Source organism: Anomaloglossus baeobatrachus, chromosome 3 (genome assembly GCF_048569485.1).
Source record: "Anomaloglossus baeobatrachus isolate aAnoBae1 chromosome 3, aAnoBae1.hap1, whole genome shotgun sequence".
NCBI lineage: Eukaryota > Metazoa > Chordata > Amphibia > Anura > Aromobatidae > Anomaloglossus > Anomaloglossus baeobatrachus.
Window position 1 is genome coordinate 78804573 of NC_134355.1, and position 12020 is coordinate 78816592.

The 12020-nt window shown below is 43.4% G+C and overlaps 1 protein-coding gene across 1 annotated transcript in view; it reads left to right on the forward strand.

The window, feature by feature from the left end:
- APLF (aprataxin and PNKP like factor) overlaps positions 1-12020 on the forward strand; it is a 292482-nt gene that overhangs the window by 178584 nt on the left and 101878 nt on the right. The window lies entirely within an intron of this gene.

The following is a 12020-nucleotide window of genomic DNA, read 5'->3' on the forward strand; positions in this document are numbered from 1 at the left end:
GGCTTTATCTTGGCTGGTATCAAAATTGTGGGGGACCGCACGTCGTTTTTTTTTTTTTAATTATTTATTTTATTGCACAATATAGACCCGCCCACCTGCGGCTGTGATTGGTTGCAGTGTGACAGCTGTCACTCAGCATGGGGGCGTGTCTGACTGCAACCAATCATAGGCGCCAGTGGACGGGGAAAGCAGGGAATACGAGATTGAATAATGAGAGGCCGGCATTTTCAAAAGAGGAAAAGCCGCCGGAGCTTTGTGAACGCCGTGCCGTGCCGCGCCGGTGATCGGGGAACAGTGAGTATGAGAGAAGGGGGAGAGACTGACCGACGGACAGAGAGACAGACAGAGCGACCAACTGACAAAGAAAGATACCGACCGACAGACAGAGGGAGATTCACTGACATCCACAGACAGAAATTGACCGACATTGACAGAGACTGAAAAGACCTGCGTTTTGCTTGTCAAAAAAGCATGCGGAATGCAACAAAAATGCAGTCCAAGTGCATTTTGGTTGCGTTCTGACCCACATCATTGATTTCAATGGGTGGAGAACGTAGCTATAATGCACAAAAGAAGTGACATGCTGCTTTTTTTTCTGCAGCGATTTTGGGCATCCAAAACGCTGCACTTACAAACGAAGCGTGTGCATTGATTTTTCGGCTTTCTCATAGACTTTGCTGGGGAAGCTGAATGCATGCAATAACGCTGCAGTTCAAAACGCAGCGTTTCTGCGGAAAAAAACGCAACGTGCGCACATAGCCTTACTTTACTCCAATTTCATGAATCGTTATAAGAATTTGGCACTAAACACCAGCAACTGATACAACAAAACACACAACCGCAAATAGAGGCAGGGCCCTAATCTAAATTTACTGATACTGTCTTTGATTAAATAGTGGTAAAATGGATAATGTTTTGATCGCTTTACAGTTGCTTCATATAAATGTCTTTTGCAAAGGATGCAGGGAGAGTAGAAGGGAAATACTTCTTCAGAGAGCGAAAGACTCACACCATTCCATTCTGCTTTTTGGAATTGTTCTACTATTACTTCTCAGTTCTGGAGTCACAGCTACATTACTTCTGTAAAAGGTCCTTCATGCTGCAGCGTCAGTATGTGTGGGCAATAGAAGCAGTGTTATCAGGAGATAGTACAACACACTGTGGTTTCCTCACATCTTATTTGCCTTTTCTTAATCATAATTGTATGGTACTGTCATACTAGGTACGGGGAAGTACCACGCAAAAGGGAAAGGGAAACCTTGTGTCAAAAGGCCCCTTTACACACTGAAACTTTCTAGCGATCCCACCAGCGATCCCAACCTGGTCGGGATCGCTACAAAGTCTCTGGTGAGCTGTCAAACAGGCAAACCTGGCCAACGACGCAACAGCGATCCGGACCTGCAGAACGACCTAGCTAGTCATTGGGGACGTTGTAAAGCAGCTTTTTGAAAGAGAAGTCGCTAACAAAGTCGCTGTAAAGTCCCCTTTACACACTAAAAGTTTGCACAGCGGGAAACAAAGGACCAAAGAATGGTCCTGAACGATTTGTAGCGATCACAACTTCACAGCAGGGGCCAGGTCGCTGATGTGTTTCACACACTGCAATGTCGCTGGGGAGGTCGCTATAACGTCACAAAACCGGTGACGTTACAGCGATGTCGTTTGCAATGTTGCAGTGTGTAAAGCCACCTTAAGGAAGGGAAAGATGGTGACCCCGACTCAGCCTACTGCCCTAGATAGATTCTGCACCTATGCGCCAAGCTAGATATCTGACCCTAGGCTGACCCTGGGTCAGGTATCTAGGCAAACAACTCATCTCCAGTAGACTCAGAGAGAGAAACTGCCACAATCACCAAGATACTCCCAGATGTATGCAAAACAGCTGCTTGCACTGGAGACTTGATAACAGTATATGATCGATCACCAGCACTGAGTAATAGGAACTGAAGGCATATAAAGACACAAGGGAAGTACTGATGAAAAGCAGCTGACACTGAGGAACTCCACAGGGTCCTAAAGGGAAATGAATGGAAACAAAGTAGAAATACAGTAGAACCTCGCTTAACGAGTAACCCAGTTAACAAGAATTTCCTTTAACAAGCAAAGCTTTTTGTAAATTTGTAACTCTGTTTACGAGAAACCTTTGCTGTACAAGCAAAATACTCACCGCACACACTTACGGTTCCGTACATTCACCGCGCTCTAACCCACTCTTGCAGTTCGCACAAACAAACACACACGCAGACACATACAGTATTATGCTCACCTTACCTTCCGTTCCATCGCCGGGCTCATGGTTCTTGTAGTTCGCCGGTAAATTGCGACGAGGGAGAAATCCTCGCGGTGAACTACAAGATCTAGGAGGCCGGCGATGGAATGGAAGGTAAGGTGAGCATAATATGTGTACCTTCTGTTACATCGCCGGCCTCCTGGGTCCTGTAGTTTGCCGGTATAGGCTGTGCATCGGCAACCATATCGACGAAGCAGGAACTTCCTCTGGCCAGCGCGCTGCCTTTGAGTAGCAGTGACAATCAGAGGCAAGCAGCTCCTGCCTTTGACGTCAGCGCTCTGGGTTGGGAAGTTCCTCCCTCGTCGTGATGGTAACCCGATACACAGCCCGTACTAGTGAACAGCAAGTCCCAGGGACTGGCGATGGAACGGAAGGTAAGGTGAGCATAATATGTGCGCGTGTTTGTGTGTGTTTTTGTGTGTGTTTTTGTGTGTGTTTTTGTGTGTGTTTTTGTGTGTGTTTTTGTGTGTTTGTACGTGTTTGTACGTGTTTGTACGTGTTTGTACGTGTTTGTACGTGTTTGTACGTGTTTGTGCATGTGTGGAATGACACAATAGGGGACTAGGATGGGACATTTAACAAGTTGTGGAACGAATTGTCTGCATTGCAATGATTTCCTATGGGAAATCTTGCTTTGCTGAACGAGTAACTTGGTTAACAAGCACAGTCCCAGAACGGATTGTTCTCATTAACCAATGTTCCACTGTAATAGAAGATTAGGGAGCAGTTTGCACAGCCAAACGCCGGCCACCAAAAGACTGTCTGTCACTCGTGACACACCTGTAATAGGTATCTGGTGGGGCTGATATCACTAGTCATGTCTCATCGCTCCATTGTTGGTTGGACTATTTATTACAGTTACTCGTAGGTGCACTTGGAAGGATAGTGTTTTTCTCTTGGTGGAGAGGTATTTGTATAAGATGTGTAAAATAAGCAAAAGGGATGTAGTATGTTTATTCCAGGCCCATAATTAGCCCATAACCCTCCAGTCTGACTCCCACAATAATGATGATGATGATGATGATATATGTATAATCCCACAATCTGTTTGCACCACAGTGTCCTAGCTAAAGGTTGAAATTTCTATTACTCAGCTCCTTTGAACATTTCCCAATGCCCTGAAGTCATTATTACCCTTTGTTTTGTGTCTTCTCTAATATTATATGTTACCCAGTCTAATGCTTTCCTAATAGTGGAGGAATTCATATGTCTGTCACATAATACAGCTTAAAAAAAAACAAAAAACCCACAAAAAATCACTTGAAGGAAATGTAAATGTTATCTGTTGTATTCAACATAATTTGCATTGATGGCAGACTGTAATGGCTCCGATCCTTATTCACTCAGCATTGTGTAGACCGCAGACCTGTCTAAGTCTTAGGCTATGTGCCCACGCTAGAATGTCCCTGCGGATTTTTTTGCCTGAAAATCCGCGACTTTCGCGGCAAATCCGCACCCGCGGATTTGCCGCGGATTTGCCGCGGATTTTGATGCGGATTTTTTTTTTTTTTTTTCCCATTCAAAGCCAAAAATCCGCACCAAATCTGCACCAAACAATTGACATGCTGCAGATTTTTCCGCATCAAAATCCGCGGCAAATCCGCCGCGGAAAAATCCGCAGCATGGGCACAGCATTTCCAAAATGCCATTGAAATGGCTTGGAAGTGCTGCTGCTGCAGATTTTCGGCAAATCCGCGGTAAATCCGCGGCAAAATCCGCGGTAAATCCGCGGTAAATCCTGTAGCGTGGGCACATAGCCTTATAATCTGTACATAAAGGCATCGGGGGGGTTAATAAATGTCAATGCCATGCAGTACAATATAGAAGCTATTCCATTACATACAAGGTCACGGTAGTACAGCTCTGCAAATGAGTGAAATGCAAATGTCTATATAATGATATGTATACTCTTTCCTGCTTGATTTTGGTCCACTCATTGTGCAGCCGATATACTCTTCATGCGCTGTTAGAAAATAGACTCTTTGTTCTTTTTCCTCTTTTTTTATTGACGATTGTCTCATTTTGCTGAGCCGCCCCAGTTCGTTCCCAGCGCCATGCCGGTCTGCTTTCTGTTTTGCCGCTTTCCCCTGTGGCACCGCACGTTCTCTCCAGCCGGAATGCACAGTGTGAATGTAAACTAGACGCTGAAATGTAGAAGCACAAGCGATTACACCGGACCACATATTAAACTACCAGTGGGCTGACGCTGGAGAGATGATTGATGGCTGCGCTTTCTGATTTTCACCACTTCACTGTAGTCCAAATATATATTAAACTTACCGCAAGTACATAAAGTATACTTCATATGCTGGCACATAATGTAGAGTAAAATCTAATGCCAAGGAGAGCATTAACACCACCTGCCTAATATTGTCTAGATCCACCTCATCTCACACAATTAGCTCTGACCCATTGAGGCATGGACTCTGCAGGACCTCTGAAGGTGCCTCATCGTTTCTGGCACCACTGGTATTATTATGTATTATAGCTCCATTTATTCCATGACGCTTTACATGTGAAAAAGGGTATACATAGACAAGCACAATAATCAAACAATACAAGGCACAGACAGGTACAGGAGGAGAGGACCCTGCTCGCGAGGGCTCACTGTCTACCAGATGGTATCAGTTTACTCCTGCAACTTGCGAAGTGGGATCTCCATGTGTAAAAGACTTGTTATTGTGTTGCATCCCAAAGATTTGATCTTATTTATATTTGAAGAATTTAGAAGCCATATCACCTTGAACTCCTTATGTTCCTCAAACCTTTCCTCATCATTTTTTTTCTTCATCAGAACATGGCCACTGCCAATAAAAAAAATGCACTTACCATGAAGAGGTGTAATTGGTCTGAAACTATATTTGACTTTGATATTTTGCCTGGACGTCCACCTCTTGGCTTTTGAACGGCTAGACGGACTTCATTTCATATTCTTCCAAATGTCATGGCACTCACATGATGCAGTTTGGCAATTTTCTTGATCAAGAGACCGCTATCAATGAGCTGGATGATGCTGTTTCTCTTTTCTTGGGAATTCTTCTTCATGGCTGCTCCTCGATTCGAACCACTGACCCTTCACTTGGGAATCAACCTAATAAAACTCTGAGCTATTAGGGAATATGAGAACAGGTTTTAATTTGTAGTATATAAGAAGAAAAAGATTTTTCCACCACCAGGAGCAAAACCGTAACAATCCAGTGACGTGACAGGAATCTGCTTAGCTAATCATATGCTAAATAGCTGCAAGTCAAATTTATGTATGAGATAGCCAAAATGATTGTCTGTAACATAAAGGTAGTCTCCTGTTCGAAGATGTAGTGGATGGTGAAATATGGAGCCTGAAAGTCAAACGTTCAAAATATTGTTACCCTTTTGCTCGTCAGTATATATGTTTAGTTTGCCTCACCTTTGAATAATTTGTTGGTTTGGGGTGATCTCCATATAAAGTGCTGTCCGCAACGCAATATCAAATTTATTTTTGTATGATGTATGGTTAACAAAGTGGAAGGGGGCTATGTTTTTGCAAGGTCTGACAACTGCACATATTTCTTTTTGCGTGGAAAATTAACCCCTAAGATACGAGTGTACACTGTGTTTTATGCATGCATGGGAGCTGAGGGTGTTTGTGTTTGTATAAGATTAGGCTATTGACAATTTTTCTTTTTGGTTCAAAATATTTAACCCTTTGCTAACCAATACACACTACACTCATTGTGATTTTCAAATACAAGTGCATCTCAATAAATTAGAATATCATCAAAAAGTTAATTTATTTCAGTAATTCAATACAAAAAGTAAACACATATATTATATAGGGTCATTACACACAGAGTGATATATTTCAAGTGTATATTTCTGTTAATGTTGATGATTATGGCTTACAGAAAATGAAAACCCAAAAGTCAATATCTCAAAAAATTTGAATAATTACCACAAAACACATTCAAAGGCTTCCTAAGCGTTTAAAATGGTCCATTAGTCTGGTTCAGTAGGCTAGACAATTAAGGGGAAGACTGCTGACTTGACAGATGTCCAGATGGCAGTCCATTAATAATAGAAAATAACTCCGGCACACTCCAAAGAATTATGTTCAAACAAATATCTTTTTATTGTAGTATAGTCCGTAGTGAAAATTGGTATTTTACAGACAGTATCGCAGAACGTTTTCGGCAAGCTATGCCTTTCTCAAAGAACTGTCAGTAGAAACTAATGAAGGGCACAAGGAAATTGAATTCAATTAAAGCTAATACCAATGTGTATGATCCATAGAAGACTGCCTGAAACTTTAAATATAGGTCTCATAACATGTATAAGGATGTTAAAGAAGGGGGACAGGTGGTCAGCGATGATAATGACTATTTTTACTGACTATCATAGGAAACTATGTCCGCGTTTCCGTAGACAAACTGCTTTAAGCTATGAGAAAGAGGAACCTCGTGTATGAGGTGAGTCACACAGGCTGCAATTTGCAATGGGCACGGGAAAGAGGAGACAAACTCCTGGAATGAAAGCCTGTGATAAGAACGCTCATTGGGCAGGTGACCGCTGTGAGGGAGCAGGTCAATGGCAGTCATTGACACACTCCACAAGGAGGGCAAGCCTCAATAGGTCATTGCTATAGAAGCTGTCTGTTCAGAGTGCTGTATCCTAGCATATTAATGGAAAGTTGAGTGTAAGAAAAAGTGTTGTAGATAAAGGTGCACAAGCAACCGGGATAACCGCAGCATTGATAGGATTGTTAAGAAAAGGCCATTGAAAAATTTGGGGGAGATTCGCAAGGAGTGGACACTGCTGGAGTCAGTGCTCCAAGAGCCACTATACACAGATGTATCCAGGACATGGGCTACAAGTGTCACATTCCTTGTGTCAAGCCATTGATGATCAATAGATAATGGCAGAAGCATCTTACCTGGGACAAGGAGAAAAATAACTGGACTGTTGCTCAGTGTCCAAGGTGTTGTTTTCTGATGAAAGTAAGTTTTCTTTTCATTTGAAAATCAAGGTCCCAGAGTCTGGAGGAAGAGTGTAGAGGCCACAATCCAAGCTGCTTGAGGTCTAGTGTAAAGTTTCCACAATCAGTGATGGTTTGGGGAGCCATGTCATCTACTGGTGTAGGTCCACTGTGTTTTATCAAGACTAAAGTCAGCGCAGCCGTCTACCAGGAAATTTTAGAACACTTCATGCTTCTCTCTGCTGACAAGCTTGTTGGAGATGAAAATTTCATTTTCCAGCAGAACTTGGCACCTGTCCACACTGCCAAAAGTACCAATACCTGGTTTAATAACCACAGTATCACTGTGCTTGATTGGCCAGCAAACTCTCCTGACCTAAACCCCATAGAGAATCTATGTAGTATTGTCAAGAGGAAAATGAGAGACACCAGAGTGGAGTCTGAGCTCATTTTGGTGGAGTCGGAGTCTGAGTCGGTATAAAATGCACCGACTCCGACTCCTAAAATATATAATAAATTGGGGACAGGAGTGCAATGCAGAATGTGCTGAATATTTTACTAAGTAATAACATTTAGTATAATGCTTATATTTAAGTGAAAAATGTATTGTAGTACAATGTGAACATTAGACATTTTAATTATTTTTATGATGCAATAATCAAGATATTTGGATAGAACATAAAATATATTTATTGGATACAACTTTAGAACACAAACTAATAAATTACATATTGTATTACATATTTATAATTATATATATATATATATATATATATATATATATATATATATATATACACACACACACGATATATATGTAATCTGCTGTATATTACATAGTGTATTACATATTTACAATTTATTACAGTTTGTGTTCACATACACATGTTCATGTATTACAATAAATTTTTCACCTAACTATAACCAATATATGTAGGAGTTGGAGTCGGAGCAAGAGAAATTGAGGAGTCGGAGTCTGTCGAAGGTTTGGTTTACAGACTCCACAGCCTGGACCCAACAATGTAGACGAGCTGAAGGCTGCTATCAAAGCAACCTGGGCTTCCATAACACCTCAGCAGTGCCACAGGCTGATCGCCTCCATGCCACGCCGCATTGATGCAGTAATTCATGCAAAAGGAACCCCGACCAAGTATTGATGCATTTACTGTACACACTTTTCAGGAGGCGCCAACATTTCTGAGCTTAAAATCATTTTTTCAGTTTGTTTTATATAATATTCTAATTTTCTGAGATAATGACTTTTGGGTTTTCATTGGCTGTAAGCCATAATCATCAACATTAACAGAAATAAACACGTGAAATAGATCACTCTGTGTGTAATGACTTTATATAATATATAGAAATAGATCACTCTGTGTGTAGTGATTCTATATAATGTTTCCCTATTTATATTGAATTACTGAAATTAACTTTTTGATCTATTTTATTGAGTCGCACTTATATATGGGCCATCTCATCTGATCTTTTAAAAATTCGTATACCTTTTTGACATTTTTATTTTTGCAGTATTGTCAATAGAGTTATAGGTGAGAAATGCATCATGCGTGGCTACATTTTCCCCCTTCTTTTTTTTTTTTTTTTTTTTATTTATAAATTACTTGTCACATTTTTGCCAACGATGTGTTGTCAGCACTGCAGCCAATAGTGGACACCAAGAGCAGCGTTTGTTACTCAGTGCTGGACCCTGGGAAGGTGGCATACAGATGGAGATACCCTACTCCACCAATATTTGCTAATCCCATGTGACTACCATTCAGATGGAGACACTCTGCTCAGCTGTACAAACCTAAATTAACCCTTCACAGCCATAATATCTTGGAACTAACAGATGGGAGATAACCTGCTTGCCAAGGCCCCTTTACACACTGAGACTTTCAGCGATCCCAACCTGACCGGGATCGCTACAAAGTCTCTGGTGAGCTGTCAAACAGGCAAACCTGGCCAACGACGCAACAGCGATCCGGACCTGCAGAGCGACCTAGCTAGTCAAACACTGGAAACGAGTGATGTGTCACAATATCTGTCAATCACTATTCTCTGTCAGTCGGTCTCTCCCTCTCGGTCTCTATTCTCTCTCTGTCGGTCCGTCACCATCTCTGTCCCTCTCTCACAGTCTGTCGGTCATTTTCCCCTCCTCTTTCATACTCACCGTTCCCCGATCCCCGGCGCGGCGCTGCACGGCATTCACACTGCTGCGGGGGCTTTTACTATTTTGAAAAAGCCGGCCGCCCATTAAACAATTTCGTATTCCCTACTTTCCTCGCCCACAGGCGCCTATGATTGGTTGCAGTGAGACACACCCCCACGCTGAGTGACAGGTGTCTCACTGCACCCAATCACAGCAGCCGGTGGGCGGGTCTATACTGTGCAGGGAAATAAATAAATAATTAAAAAAAACTGCGTGCAGTCCCCCCATTTTAATACCAGCCAGATAAAGCCATACGGCTGAAGGCTGGTATTCTCAGGATGGGGAGCCCCACGTTATGGGGAGCCCCCCAGCCTAACAATATCAGTCAGCAGCCGCCCAGAATTGCCGCATACATTAGATGCGACTGTTCTGGGACTGTACCCAGCTCTTCCCGATTTGCCCTGGTGCGTTGGCAAATTGGGGTAATAAGGAGTTATTGGCAGCCCATAGCTGACAATAAGTCCTAGATTAATCATGTCAGGCGTCTCCACGAGAAACCTTCCATGATTAATCTGTAAATTACAGTAAATAAACACACACACAACTGAAAAAATCATTTATTAGAAATAAAAAACACAAACAAATTCCCTCATCACCAATTTAATCAGCCCCAAAAAGTCCTCCATGTCCGGCGTAATCCACGGACCTCCAGCGTCGCTTCCAGCTCAGCTGCATGCAGGTGACAGGAGCAGCAGAAGACACCGCCGCTCCTGTCACCTCCACGCAGCTAATGAAGACAGCCGCGCGATCGGCTGAGCTGTCACTGAGGTTACCCGCTGTCACTGGATCCAGCGGTGGCCGCGGGTAACCTCAGTGACAGCTCAGCTGATCGCGCTACTCACCTCAGTTGCTGCGTGGAGCTGACCGGAGCGACGGTGAGTAGCGCGATCAGCTGAGCTGTCACTGAGGTTACCCGCATCCACCGCTGGATCCAGTGACAGCGGGTAACCTCAGTGACAGCTCAGCCGATCGCGCGGCTGTCTTCATTAGCTGCGTGGAGGTGACAGGAGCGGCGGTGTCTTCTGCTGCTCCTGTCACCTGCATGCAGCTGAGCTGGAAGCGACGCTGGAGGTCCGTGGATTACGCCGGACATGGAGGGCTTTTTGGGGCTTATTAAATTGGTGATGAGGGAATGTGTTTGTGTTTTTTATTTCTAATAAAGGATTTTTCGGTTGTGTGTCTTTATTTACTGTAATTTACAGATTAATCATGGAAGGTATCTCGGGGAGACGCCTGACGTGATTAATCTAGGACTTATTGTCAGCTATGGGCTGCCAATAACTCCTTATTACCCCGATTTGCCAACGCACCAGGGCAAATCGGGAAGATCCGGGTACAGTCCCAGAACTGTCGCATATAATGTATGCGGCAATTCTGGGCGGCTGCTGACTGATATTGTTAGGCTGGGGGGCTCCCCATAACGTGGAGCTCCCCATCCTGAGAATACCAGCTTTCAGTCGTATGGCTTTATCTGGCTGGTATTAAAATGGGGGGGGACCGCTCGCCATTTTTTTAAATTATTTAATTATTTATTTCCCTGCACAGTATAGACACGCCCACCGGCTGCTGTGATTGGGTGCAGGAGACACCTGTCACTCAGCGTGGGGGCGTGTCTCACTGCAACCAATCATAGGCGCCTGTGGGCGGGGAAAGTAGGGAATACTAAATTGTTTAATCAGCGGCTGGCTTTTTCAAAATAGTAAAAGCCGCCGCAGCAGTGTGAATGCCGTGCAGCGCCGCGCCGGGGATCGGTGAGTATGAGAGAGGAGGGGAAGATGACCGACAGACTGTGAGAGAGGGACAGAGATAGTGACGGACCGACAGAGAGAGAATAGAGACCGAGAGGGAGAGTCCGACTGACAGAGAATAGTAATTGACAGATATTGTGACACATCACTCGTTTCCAGTGTTTTAAGTCCCCTTTACACAGTGAGACTTTCTAGCGATCGTGCTGCACAGCGGGAAACAAAGGACCAAAGAATGGTCCTGAACGATTTGTAGCGTTCAGCAACTTCACAGCAGGGGCCGGGTCGCTGATGTGTTTCACACACTGCAATGTCGCTGGGGAGGTCGCTATTACGTCACAAAACCGGTGACGTTACAGCGATGTCGTTTGCGATGTTGCAGTGTGTAAAGCCACCTTAATAGAACCAATATTAACTCTTTATAACCATAACATCCTGCAAAATACAGATAGAAACAAACGATCTTCCCATACAGGACAAATATTAACTCCTTATAGTCATGGTACCCTGAAGCCTACAGACCCACCGCGATACCAAAAACGGCACTTGCAGATATTTTCCAGCAGGAATCACCACTCCAATATTGAGAACATTGCCGATTGTTATAGTAATATCAGCAGACTACATTATCAGCATTTCTATACACTACCTACTTGGTGGGACTCCATTCTCTCTTTACTTTTCTGTCCATACTGAAAAAGACTCTTTTGTGGAGCGACTGTGTTTGAGAAAGGCCACAAGTGGCCGTAACGTCACACCTCAAATATATATATTTTTTTTGTCGCCTTACGAAGTAAAACTCACTTAATTTTGCAAAGCAAAACT